Below are 12,882 nucleotides of genomic sequence, written 5' to 3' on the forward strand. Positions count from 1 at the left end.
CTGGTCCCAAAACATGCTTCTCAGAGGAAAACTGTTCCATGATCTAATAAGTTTGGGAAATATTGCATACATGCTATGCTCCCCCCCCCACCTCCCGAGCTTTTCAACTTGTATTAACTCATTGAATGTGCTGAAAAGCCCTGCAAAAAAGAAATCCTAATTCTGTTTAACTCAGTGTTTCTCAATCTTATTAGACTATGGAGAACCACCTCTGCTTTTTAACAGCATCTATTAATTTTGGGGATAACACTTCTCTCGAGTTGGCCAGTACAGTGTCTTTAGAGTAGGCAGACAGTACATATGCATAACCTTATGTTTCATGTATTGATATTATGTTTCGTATATTACATTTTATATAAAATCTTCCCATTCCTGAAGAATTATAACAGCGATATAATTCTGTCCATATTAAATAGGTCTGATTTTTTTCATTAGTTCAAGAATCCCTGGGCTTCTGGAAAGAAAATTGAGTTCCATATGCCAAATGTGCCAACTTAAATTAAAATGTTAATTAAAACAACGGCAACAATTGTAAAGACAGTGGCAACTTCTGTTCTTTTAAAAATGAATTGTGTTGGATGAAGCTAACTTTGAAAAGTGAGATTCCATTTGGTGATACAGGGAACTATAAAAGTTAAACAAAATATTCAACTCTCAGCTCATAAATGTTAGAGTAGCATCTGCTCCTTCTCTTCGGGGAACAATAACAGATAAAGGTATTGCCATAAATGAGTATTCCAGAAACAGGATGCCAAACACTAAAACTTAAAAAAAACTCAACTATGATAAAAATCTTTCCTAAGAATATTACACACTTCTCATCCTTAGTATTACGTCATAGTGAATATAATATGACCCCTTCTTGATGACATAGGAATAATGCCATATCACTCTCCTGGCCAAAATACAAGTATGTTCCTTCTCAAGAATATGCAATGAGGTGCTGAGAGCTTCTTTCTTCCTTCTCTAAATGTTCCTACACTGCAGCTCTCTTATTTATTGTTATCAGCATCTTACTCTATTGCCAAGTTGAATTTCTCAAAAGCTTTCCTCTCCTTGACATCTTTGCCCCACCAACTGGACCTTGTCCCCAACTGACTTCTACTCTGAAGATAACAGAGACATCAAACAGTTTGTTAAATCAGTAGCTGTTTTTAGCAAGCATTTGTAAATAAATAAGTTTATGTGAGCGTCTGAATAATGGCTTCATATCAATTACTATCAATTTTTATTAATACATTAACTTAAGGTAACACTAAAACATCATTTTGTGGTGAGTTTTGGGTTCCATAAAGACTTTGTCGCTTTGTGACAGCTATGTTCTCACCTCTAATTCATGCACTTATGACTTGATTCAGTCACCAGTTAATTGGTGTTAATCTGTGTCAGACCTTGGGACAAATGCCAGGCGTTGGTGGTTTCTGAGAAGGACTAACAGGTAGCACTTCTCTCTTGCTACCAAATTCTTAACTGACAGAAGTTGAGTCAGGGCTCAAAACATGAGCTTTGTTGTTGGTGAGCCTAGGTTGGAGAGTAGAGTTTAGATCTACAGCCCTAATCTGACTTCTTCCTCAGCCCTTCCCCAACTGAGTTTACCCTCTCAGCCTAGGAACTGCAGCCCCTCCCATGCCTCCACATAGGTAGCTACTCATCAATTTGTGTGATTTTAGGCTAAAATCATAATAATTACCAATTACTGGGCAGCTGCTGTGAACTCAACGTGGTGCTAGGTTTTACATACACCATATCTAATTCTCATAGCCTGTGAGGCATTTTTACAGAGGAAGAAATGAAGGCTGAGAGAGAAGTAATTCGTCCAAGCTCTGAAAATGAGTCAAGTGTAGGGTTGGAATTTAAGTGGAATTCACATGGTCCTGACACTCATGTTTTTAGCTCTCAGAGAGTGATCTAAGTTCCAAACTCAGGTTTCTCCACTGCAGTCCCCTTTGCACGGACCACACCCAAGATGTCATCATTGTCCCCTTCTACTTTTCAAGAGAAGAGTAGAAGTCCTATGCACACTTAATCCTCTGGTTCACTTAATGCAGCCACGAAGTTCCAGTTGCCAATTTTACAGAGACTCACAGAACTTAACAGAGTCCCTCTCAGCACCCGTTTGACGATTCAGAGACCATGATGGTGGCATAAGAAAAAATGTAATTGGTAGAGGGAAAAACCACATCAACGCCACCACTGAACAAATAGGACACATTACAGATTGCATATCAAGTGTACATCCTTCGAATGACCTTCACTGGAAGGCTTTAGGTTGCAGAAGTGGGGAAGATGAGTATCAAGAAGCATTTCTTTCCTAGGAGAGAGATCCTGTTGGTAATTATTAGGTTATTCCCTGAGTTCCCTGATTTTCTGTGGAAGTGCCTTTCTCATTTCCGTAGCTACCATTACCATCTCTTGATTTTCTCTTTCTCTCTGTTGTTTTTGAGCCCTAAGACACCAGCATGCTCCAGATGCCTCCTTACTTACGTCCCAACTCTTGGTTAGCACTCCCTCTCGTGGCAGCTCAATGAATCTCCCATAATTATCTTTCGTTAGTGAGACCTAGGTGTACGATGAAAATCATAGAAGAATTTTCACTTATGCACTTAATTTTCAATCGTCTTTATTTCTATAATTTTAATGATCAGAAACTGACTATAAAGTCAATCTAAAATTATTTATCAGCTATTTCAATTTTTACAATTATTAAAACCAATTTCCCATTGGATACATTAATGTGTATGTTTAAAACATTCCCTTAGGTTAAATTTTAAGTAGTTAGAATTTTGAAGATAGAGTATTTCATTTGTTAGGGTACATATTGTGTCCTCCCAAATTCATATGTTGAAGTCCCAAACCCTAATACTTCATAGTGTAACAGTATTTGGATACAGGGTATTCAGAGAGGTTGACTTAAAAAATATATTCACAACGTGAGAGCTGAGAGTTAAGTTTTATTTGGGGCAAAATGAGGACTGCAGCGTGAGAAGACAGCGTTTCAGATAACTCTAGAAACTGCTTGGAGGCGTTGGGAGGAGCCAGGATATAGAGGAGTTTTGTAACAAAGGACAGGTAGTTGGAATGTCAAAAAGATTATTGTTATTAAAGAAAACCAGATATCTCAATTTAAGGAATTTAGAGCTTTTCTATGCATGGGAGGATGCAGGAATCTGGGCTCACTGAAATCATTCCTTTCATCTGCACCTCAGCTATCTGGGGCCAGCATCCTGGTACATCCTGAGTTTCCTCAGGGCTCACTACAGGGAGTGGCTGCAGTCTGATGGCTGCTAGATGGCAGGCATTCTTTTCAGCCCTGAGTTCCTCGGCCTCACGTTGGAGGGCTGCAATCGTTGATGACTATGACATCCTTCGTTTATTGATATGGCAGGAAGTATTCCATTTCTCAAAGAGGTGATTAAATTAAAATGAGACTATTAGGGTGAATCCTAATCCAATATTAGTGGTGTCCTTTATAAGAAAAGGAAGAGATGACAGGGATGCGCAAGCATAGAGGGACTACCATGTGATGAAGCAGCAAGAGGGTGGCCATCTGAGGAGAGAAGCCTCAGGAGAAACCAAACCTGCCTACACCTTGATCTTGAAAAGGTTCCCTTTTTCCTCTGGCATTGCTATGCTAGTAGGAAGCAAAATTAGAATTGACCCTGAGAATTTTTGCCACCCCTTGGGGGATCTTTCCTGAGAATGAAGCTAGTTTAATGAAAGCTGAACTGAGGAACAGATTTCTGTGACATAATTTGAGCACCCGGATTCAGTAACGTGTAAGTCTTCCCTTAGAGTTTTTCCATTTCAAGAGCCCCTAGATTTTTCTATTGAGAGAAATCAGTTGTCCTTGAATTTCTGACACCAAACCCCCAAATGTCCTTATTAATACCATTCTAACAGATTCTGTAAACTGTAATTCATTCTAGCTAATTTTATTTCTATTTAGTTGATGCAGATCCCGGAGGTGAAGTGCAAACATTTTTGTTTTTGCAGGCATTCTCATTGATAAACAGGGATGGCACTGCTCTGTAGCTTTAGGCCAGCTGGATGCCTATGAGGCATTTCAGATTAACATGACCAAAGCAGGATTTCCAACTGCCATCCCAAACTGACTCCTTCCTCTAGTATCTGGATAAATGACATTTGTATTCACCTAGCTGCTCAAGTACCACTGAGGGTCATTATTTATTTTTTCTTTATCCTTATCCACATCTCATCTACTAGCAAATCTTTTTCAGCTCATCTCAAAAGCATATTCCAAATCCTTCTTCCTTCAAGTCATCCTCATCTCTTGCTTGCACACCTGGAAAATCAAAGTGTTCTTTCTGCTGTCATGGTGTGGTGTGCACAGAACAATCCCAGTGGTCTCTTAATGTACGCATCAGGGCAGAGGTGACTCCTTGCCCAGAATCCTCCAATAGCTTCTCTGCCTTAAAGATAAAATCCATATTCTTTATCACATTTGCAACGTCTCACATGATGTGACACCTCGTTATGTCTACAAATTCATCTTACATCACTTCCTCTCTTGCCTGTTATGTGCATCAAAATGCTACCTGGTTCTTGAGGGCTTATTCAAAAGTTGTTGTGACATGTCAAAAGCAAACATGTAAAAGAATACATAACTGCTCAGCATGGTCTATTAGTTACCTGATGTCAATTCCACTGGAGATTTCCAGAGAGCAAGGATGATTTGTACAACCTTTCACAGATCCCTGAGATCCTCTATTTTATTTCAATGGACACTAAACAATATCTGTAGTGAGACACGAGCATCTTATTATAGTCATTGTTCAGAGATGCACAATGAAGCTGATGAAAATGTACATCAAAGTGATAATGATGAGTAAACGGCCGGTACCAAAACTGGAACCAAAGCCTATTACGTCTGGTTCACTGACTTTTCTTCTGTCACTTTCTTTTATTTTTCTTGTCAAACTTTACTTTTTATGTTTTATAAATAAAAGATTTTTATTTTTAAAAAGTATATGCATTTATCCTTCAAGGCTCTTGAGTCTCTTGGCTAAATAATGCATTTTTAACCTTTAACATTCTTCTGTTACTTTCTGGCAATAATTAAATTGGGGCCGGAATGACTCTATCCCTAAAATCTCTTATCAGAGTAAAAAATGTCAAAACATTACATAAGGAATTTCTTTCAAGAGCTGCATGAACCAAGTGTATGCTGACAGTGTTCCTTAATGCACAGACATGCCTGGCCTGTGTAGGCAGAAAGTGGCCTGCTCTGCACAGGGGGGCAAATGTGTAAGGAATTCTGTACCACGTGAATATTTACACAGAAGGCTTCAATAAGGGAATGTGTAAAGATCCGAACAAGTCAACCATCCTTATTACAATGAAAAATGAATTTTGCAATGGCTTCTTAGGCATGCGCTTGCATGGGGATTGATGGATGCAAACCAGCTATGTGTTCCTCATACATTTCCTCATACACACTTGGAGACTTATTGCTTCAAGGCTCAAGGCTCATTTAAGAAGAACAATGACAAAAGGCAGGCAGGAGAGGGGAGGGTTCCAGGAAGCACTTGCCATCCAGAAGGAGACCCTGTTCAAACATATATTTGTTTAAATATTTACATAGTAAATAAATAAATAAATAAATAAGTCCTTATAAAACCCGTCCAGACCGAGTACACACTGGTGAGCAAAATGCCTGCAGCCGGCCACGTAGAAAAGCAAACCGTTTACCTCAGAGGTTGATAAAAGTGAGCCATAAATTCTCAGTGTACAGTTGTTTCTTTTTTCTTTGCCATTGAAAACCCCGAAACAAATGAAAATATTTTGACATCTTGTATATCAACTTTACAGTGGCTATAGGTCTTAATCACCTGAGTCAGTGACATGGGGAAAAATGGGCCCTGTAAAGGATAAACTGGAAGGCCATAAACTAACCGCGCTTCTGGGGAGATCTGTCGTTAGGAGGAAAAAGAGCCGTCCACTCCCTCGCTGCCGAGCAAGGCAGAAAGGCAGGCAGCCCCAGTACACACACAGAGGTACCCGGCCCAGAATGGTGGGAGGCTGCATACCAGCGAGGATGGAGGGGTCCTGGCTGGTGCTTCCCCCGTAGGGTCACGGTGGGAAAATGATGAGGGAGGCGGCAAGAGGCTGTCACCAGGTTATAAATCACTGGTCTAAGGCGCTCTGATTTATTCCTCTCGGTACCTGCCTGTTCCCTCTTTATTGACACAGTAGGAAGGCTAGATAGGATGCTCTGGTTGGCAAGGATCTTACAAACTATACATAAGGCTCCTGCTAAGCTGGTGCTGGGAGAGGTCAGTAAGGGCATCAGTCTCCCCTGACCCCACATGTACTGATCTCCATTTTTCTTCCAGTCAGATTTCAGTATAGGTTATTTCACTATATTTTGAAGACCGCGTGGAACAATGAAAAACACATGTGCTGTACAATTTTGGATTTAAGTTCTGACTCCATCCCTTTTTAACTCTTTACTAACTCTCAAGTGAACAGGGACAGGTTGTTTGAACTCTCTGAATTTTAGCTTCTAATCTATAAAATTTCTGTTTCAGACGGTTTATTAACTATTCATTAAACATTAATTGAATGCCTACCATGTGTCAGAAACCATGTCCTAGGGTACTGGTGTGGCAGGAGATAGATGGCCCCAGGTTAGACATTTACAACTGGCCTCCCATTTACATTTCATGAGGCAGAAAAAACAGGGCTTCAGGCTGGACAGTTACAATTAGCCTCCCTGTTTGCATTTCCTGAGACAGGAGATAGATGGGCTCCAGGTTAGGCATTTACAATCAGTCTCCTGTTTACTCTCTGAAATGGAAGCAATGACAGAGACAGGGTAAGTAGCCAAGCTTTGTCTCTTATGGATGCCTTAAGGTAACAGTCATGGGCTTCCCTGGTGGCACAGCGATTGAGAGTCCGCCTGCCGATGCAGGCGACACGGGTTCGTGCCCCGTTCCGGGAAGATCCCACATGCCGCGGAGCAGCTGGGCCCGTGAGCCATGGCCGCTGAGCCTGCGCATCTGGAGCCGGTGCTCCACAGCGGGAGAGGCCACAACAGTGAGAGGCCCGCGTACCGCAAAAAAAAAAAAAAAAAGATAACAGTCATGGCAAGAACAAAGGGGGCAAAACCTCCTTTGAGTAAAGGATCAAGGGATCTCCGCTTCGCCCTCATTGGGGCGAGGGAGACACTACACATGCTCAGAAAGGTTCCTTGGGGGTCAAAAGTCAGAGGACAGCGTCTGGCCATAATGAGTCTTTCTTCCCCCAGAATCCTTTGTGTTGAGATCCATCTTGGCTGAGAGGTATGTGAGCACCTAAGGGGAGGGTCCTTAGACAAATTAGCCAGGGGGGAGACAAAACAAGATGATTGGCTGGAAAGAAGACAAAGACCAGGAAAAAGGCGCACCTCTCTCTCTCAGTTCTCCCATGCGTCTTTCCGCATGTACTTTGCTTTTCCAATAAACTCTTTACTTTTCTCTTTACCTTCTGCCTCCTTGCCTGAATTCATTCTTGACAAGGCAGGCAAGAGCTGGGGATCCAGGTCCTAGCCGCTGGCCCCTGTGGTCTAGTGGTTAGGACTCCCGGTTCAGGAACTAAGATCTTGCTTCCAGCTACCGTTTGCTGTCGCTTGCTGCAAGTTGCTGCTTACTTCTGTGTGTGTCCAAAATCACTGGGAGCCACCGTTCTCATAGAGTTTACAGACTAGTAAGGGAGAGAGACATTAATCAAATAATCTATGGCTGTGCACTGCACACCTCCAGGGGGAGCCATTCACATTGTAGTCCATATGAATGGTGTTCTGTGGAGTTGGGCAGTGTATAACCTGTATGACAGCACATGATAAGCACTCTGAAAGAAAGGAACTGGATCTATTAGAGAATATCAAAAGGATAATTAATTTAGACTCATGAGTTGGAAAATGCTTCTGCAAGGAAGTACTACTTAAGCTGAGATGCAAAATAAGTAGTAGTTTCGTGTCTACAACTAGGCCGGACGTGTTACAGCATCTACAATATACTTTCATTATCTGTGCATTTCTTCTCCTGTAAGCATCTCTGTTGGGTCTTATTCTTCTTCTTTGGGGTGTCACCAGGTAGATTCCTGAGCGAGGCAGTCTCAAAACCTGGGAATGGCCTGCAACAGGAGGCAAGTTATCAGAGAAGGAACTCAAGCACAGAATAAATTCCACTTTTTGATGTCAGGATGGATTCTGAGCCATGGTTGAGTTAAGATTCAGACCTAGTGGCTCCAGTTTGGAATAGAGGCTACAGATAAAGGATGATACAGAGCAAGGCCCGGTGCTGGTGACATTATTACTGTTATTAATGATATTTCCGGGCCTGGGTTATTCCTGCTGATGCTCTCAACCCAGGCTGTGGGGAGCAGCCTCATGAAATGGACACTAAGTTTCACAGCCCACCTGGTGCTCTCCGCTGGCCTCTACTGTAGGTCTCAGAGCATGGGAAGGGGCCAAGGCAGGAGAGGATGAGAGGATGAGGGGATGAGGGGAGGGAGGGCCACAACTGTAGCAGTGATCACAGTGGGAACTGAGCTTCAAGGAGAAGGGTCTTGTAGCTAAGGCTTGCTGATGAAAGATTACCTTCCCAAGGCTGCAGTAAAGACCTTTAACAGAGAGCCCCAGGCTTGGGTGGGAGGGATGTCTCATCTCCCACTGCTACCTTTGTGACTTATTGGCAATCTCAGCTTCTCCCTGAGAAGAAGCTGAGGTCATCACTTTCCCACGTCATGCCTTTGCTCATATTGTGACTTCAAGTTCAATCCTGGGTGCACACCTTTTATTGGCCCCTCCAGGCTCACTCTAAACTTCTCAAACCTGCATGGACTACATGAATGGGTTCGCTTGCCCTTTGGCTTCCTGATGGGTTTGGCCAATAAGGACACCCCCCTTCAGGAGATTAGAGGGTGGAGAGCTAGGTCAGACTATGCATTTCTGGCCCTCTTCCTGCAACGTCACCTCACACTGGCTGTGTCCCTTGACTAGCGGTCACTGTTCCTTTCCAGATGTCCAACAATATATGACTGTCTCTTTCTGAGTTTTAGTAATTGCACATTCTTTCCAGCTAGGGATTGTAAAGAAGGCAGCCTCTACCAGCCGTGGGTTATTGCACTCCCCCCTGGATTACTGTGGTTTCTCTCACCCATACCTTCAGAAATAGCCCCTTTGAAATAAGCTCTCCTGAAATGACCCCATTTTGAGAGTGTCATCTGCTTCCTGTTGGGAGTCTGACCGATAAACATGTCCTTCCACTTCCTCCCCTACTGATGAACTGCAACAAGCGTTTCAAGCTCTAACTCAAATGCTCCCTTCTTTCTCGACCACTTCCTACCACTGCATCTCAACACCACACACAGAACTATCCAGCCAACACTCTGACATCCCACAATACCTATGCTCTCCTCTGTATGGTTCTTATCAGATTCTACGGGAGTTATTTGTTACATGTCTGTTTTATCCCTCCCTTTCCACACCAGACAGTGAGTTCTTCAGGGCAGGAGGAACGTCCTGTTCCTTTAGTGAGTGCACTAAGGCCAACCATGGGAAGCTGGCAAGGGTCAGCGTAACTTCTGATATAGCGCATCATCTTCCTAGAATTGCTGCTGGTGACATTTATTCTCTACAAGACCCTGTGTGTGGGTTTTTCTAACTCGGTTGAGACTCTTAACGTGTTGATATCTACATAATCAGGGAGGCAGAGGAGGTGAGCTTGTTTGCTGGGACGTGAGGAAAACTTCTGCCCCCATTTGCATTATGATTAGTGAGCCCAGTCAAGTCATGTCATAACAATCGCTGTGTATTAAGAATCTACTGTGTGCTAGGAACTGCATGCACCCTAGTAGGATGCCATGACTTTTAGATCAGAGTTTTAGAAAGTTTACAAAGAGCTTTTGAGAAAATGTGAGCAGAGGAAAAACACAGGTTCCTCTTATTTTGAAGCTTACATTCAACACTTGCTATTCCCTCACAGCCTTGGGCAATAATGCCAACTCAAGAGGTTACAGAATCTCCCCTCCTTCCTCCTTCACTTCCTTTCTTTATTCTTCCTGGTAGCAGATGTCTGTAGCCCCAAAAGCCAAAGTTTTAGAGTAAAAAAAGTCTTCTTCCTCAAAATTTTCTCATGACAAGCAAAGATGTAGGAAGCCAACTCTGACTCATACTAAATTTCTAAACAGTGATTTAACTTAGTTGTGATTGGGAATCCAGGACTTGTACAATTCTCCATAATATTAAAGGCACCCAGCGAAATAGGGTGGCAGTTCAAGGCCCAGCACTTCTTGCTTACCCTCTCCTTCTGTCTTTCATCATCTTTTCCTGTTCTTCAGGGACCCCAGTGGAGACGGACCAAGCTGAACAGTTGGAATCCTCTTGGTGACAGTACATGTCCCAAGGAACCTTGGTACTGCTCAGGCCACTCTATCCGTGGACTCAGTGTAATTGGTTCAATGACAGGACTGCGAGCCTCCAGAGCAGAAGCACAAGTCTGTGCTGACGCTTCACCCACAGAAGTACAGTGAATGTCTTCATTTATTTTCTCTGGGTGTTTTTCTGTAAATTCCATTCATCTTTCTCCTTTGGATTTATTGATTAAAAATGCTCTCAGTAGAGCAGTTTGACGTCTGAGCGAAGATGCTCTTGGTGAGGCATTTTTCTTTTTGGAGTCGTTGTAGTAGAAAATCCTTTTATGCTTGAAAACCTTTCTATTGTTGTTTTCACTGTGCATGTAGAGTGGGAGCTGCCAGAATGTGCTAACCTCTCTGCTCCATGCTACTTCCTCTGCATTGCTCCTGGTCCCTGCCCAGTTTTGGATCCCACAAACTCAGTGAAGCAGCTGCAAGCCGGGCACTCCAGGCACAGTAGCAGGGAGCCCAGGGACGCCTTGCCCTCTTTGCCAAAGGGTGTCTGCTTTGCACGTAGTAACTCCAAGAATTGAAAAGCGACAGGTACAAACACTTTCAGGTGCTACAGGGATGCGGAACAGACTCACATCCCTAAATCTCTTTCATTAGCACTTATCTCCTTAGCAGTCCCACTTCAAGCTAAGTTAGATATGTGAATATTGTTAATGGATTTGAAAATCATTTGTTATGAGTCTACTGTGTGCCTGGCACCATGTTAAGCACTACAGAATTCATGATTATGGTCTTCAAGAAGCTCAAATCTAGTGGAGAGACAGATGCACATGCCAAGTAGCACAGGGCACAACAGGAACAAAGACGAAGGAGCGTCTTCTGTATCTGGGTTTAAGAGATGCTCCAGTTCAAATTCTGCCCACTGATGGCAGGACCACTGAGAGATCAAGGTAGATGCGGGCACTCAGACGTGTTGTCTTATTCTCTTGCTCAGGGTCTCAACTGATTAGCTTAGTAAAAAGGCATCCACCTTTTAGTCCGATGATATTGTCCTCTGAGGCTGACAAAATGAAAAGGCTCCAGGGGCTTCTTAAGAAAGTGTAGTTTGGGGTCTGCTTGAAGACAAATATCTTAAATGGTAGCTGTCTGCATCTGAGTTTCAAGGAGGAAGCAGTGGGGTGCACGGGATTCTGGAGGGCAGGGACTGTGTTTTCTGTATTCACGGAACTCAGTGTGGAGCCTGACATGGAGTAGAAACTCAGTAACTTAATGAATTACTTAATGGCTTAATGAGTTAGGAGTTGAGTGATCTGTGTTCTAGCTGGGTGGCTTTTGATCTAGCACTTTTTTCCTCATTTTGGTTTCCTCATCTGTGAAACGTGGGTTCTTGTTTAAAGAGTTCCAAGAAGTCCTCCTGAGTTGATATTTTCTCAGTGAATAAAATAACACAAAATAAAACAAAAAATCCACCCTGTCAGAAAGAAAAGGGACCCAGGGTGACTGACTGCACCCAGGAGGGGAAGAGCAGCTTTCTGAAGGGTGTGTGGCATCAGTTCAAGCAGCAAACTGAAATCAAATAAGGTCGAAGGCCAATGCATTTCATAGTGGAGAGTTTGAGGTTGAACAGTTCAGAGATAAAATATTCAAGGTTAAAGATACATTCCATTAAGGGGATCTATATCCCTGTTCCACTCAAGAGAACTGTTTTTTTCAGTGCTTTTTGTTTATGGAGTTCTCTGGAACACTAAAACTTTAGGAAGAAAAAGGGTGAAAGAAACTTCTTGGAAGAAAGTGAGGTCAGAAGCCCTGATATAATTTATGAAATTAATTGTTATAGTTGATTGAAAGTGTCAAGGATGGAAATATTATGTTTCATCCCTATTTCATCTGTTATTAGACAGAAGAAATACCTCCTGGCAATACATAAGCTACCTGGGAAAAGGTAGGACTACCCCCAGTCACTCATTTCCTAACCATGCCTCTGGTTCAATGTGAAGGACCTCTCAGTTGAGATGGGGGGCCTTGGAAACTCTAAATGCAGGTTTCAGTGCTACTTTCCATTGTTTCTCCTTTAAATATCTTACCTAAAATTCAGTCCAGAGTTTTTGCTTGAATCTTTGCTGACCTCCAAGGAGCTCTAGAAGAGGAGGAGTGCCATATCTTAGAGGTTATTTTCCTTTGTCTAGATTCTGGCATGTAGGGACATAAATTTGAGCTCTATTTCAAATTAGGCGATGATTGTAGTGAGAAAAAGAGAGGCAGGACACTGGACAAAGTAAAAAAAAAAGTCACTAATTAGGACTTCTGCAGAGGTTGTACTGGATGATTACCAATCTAGGAGATATAGTCATAAAAATGTATTTTTTTAGGGACAGAAATCATCATCCCTGGAGAGGGAAATTGTTAGATAAGGCAGAGAAGAGCTTTGGGAGCAATTGGAGTTCAGGACAGAATTTTAATCATGGAGGAACATGAAGGTCAAAGCAGAAGTCTAGCCCTTACATGCATTGATTT

The sequence above is a fragment of the Mesoplodon mirus genome (assembly GCF_964341445.2).
Source record: "Mesoplodon mirus genome assembly, chromosome: 14".
Taxonomy (NCBI): Eukaryota; Metazoa; Chordata; class Mammalia; order Artiodactyla; family Ziphiidae; genus Mesoplodon; species Mesoplodon mirus.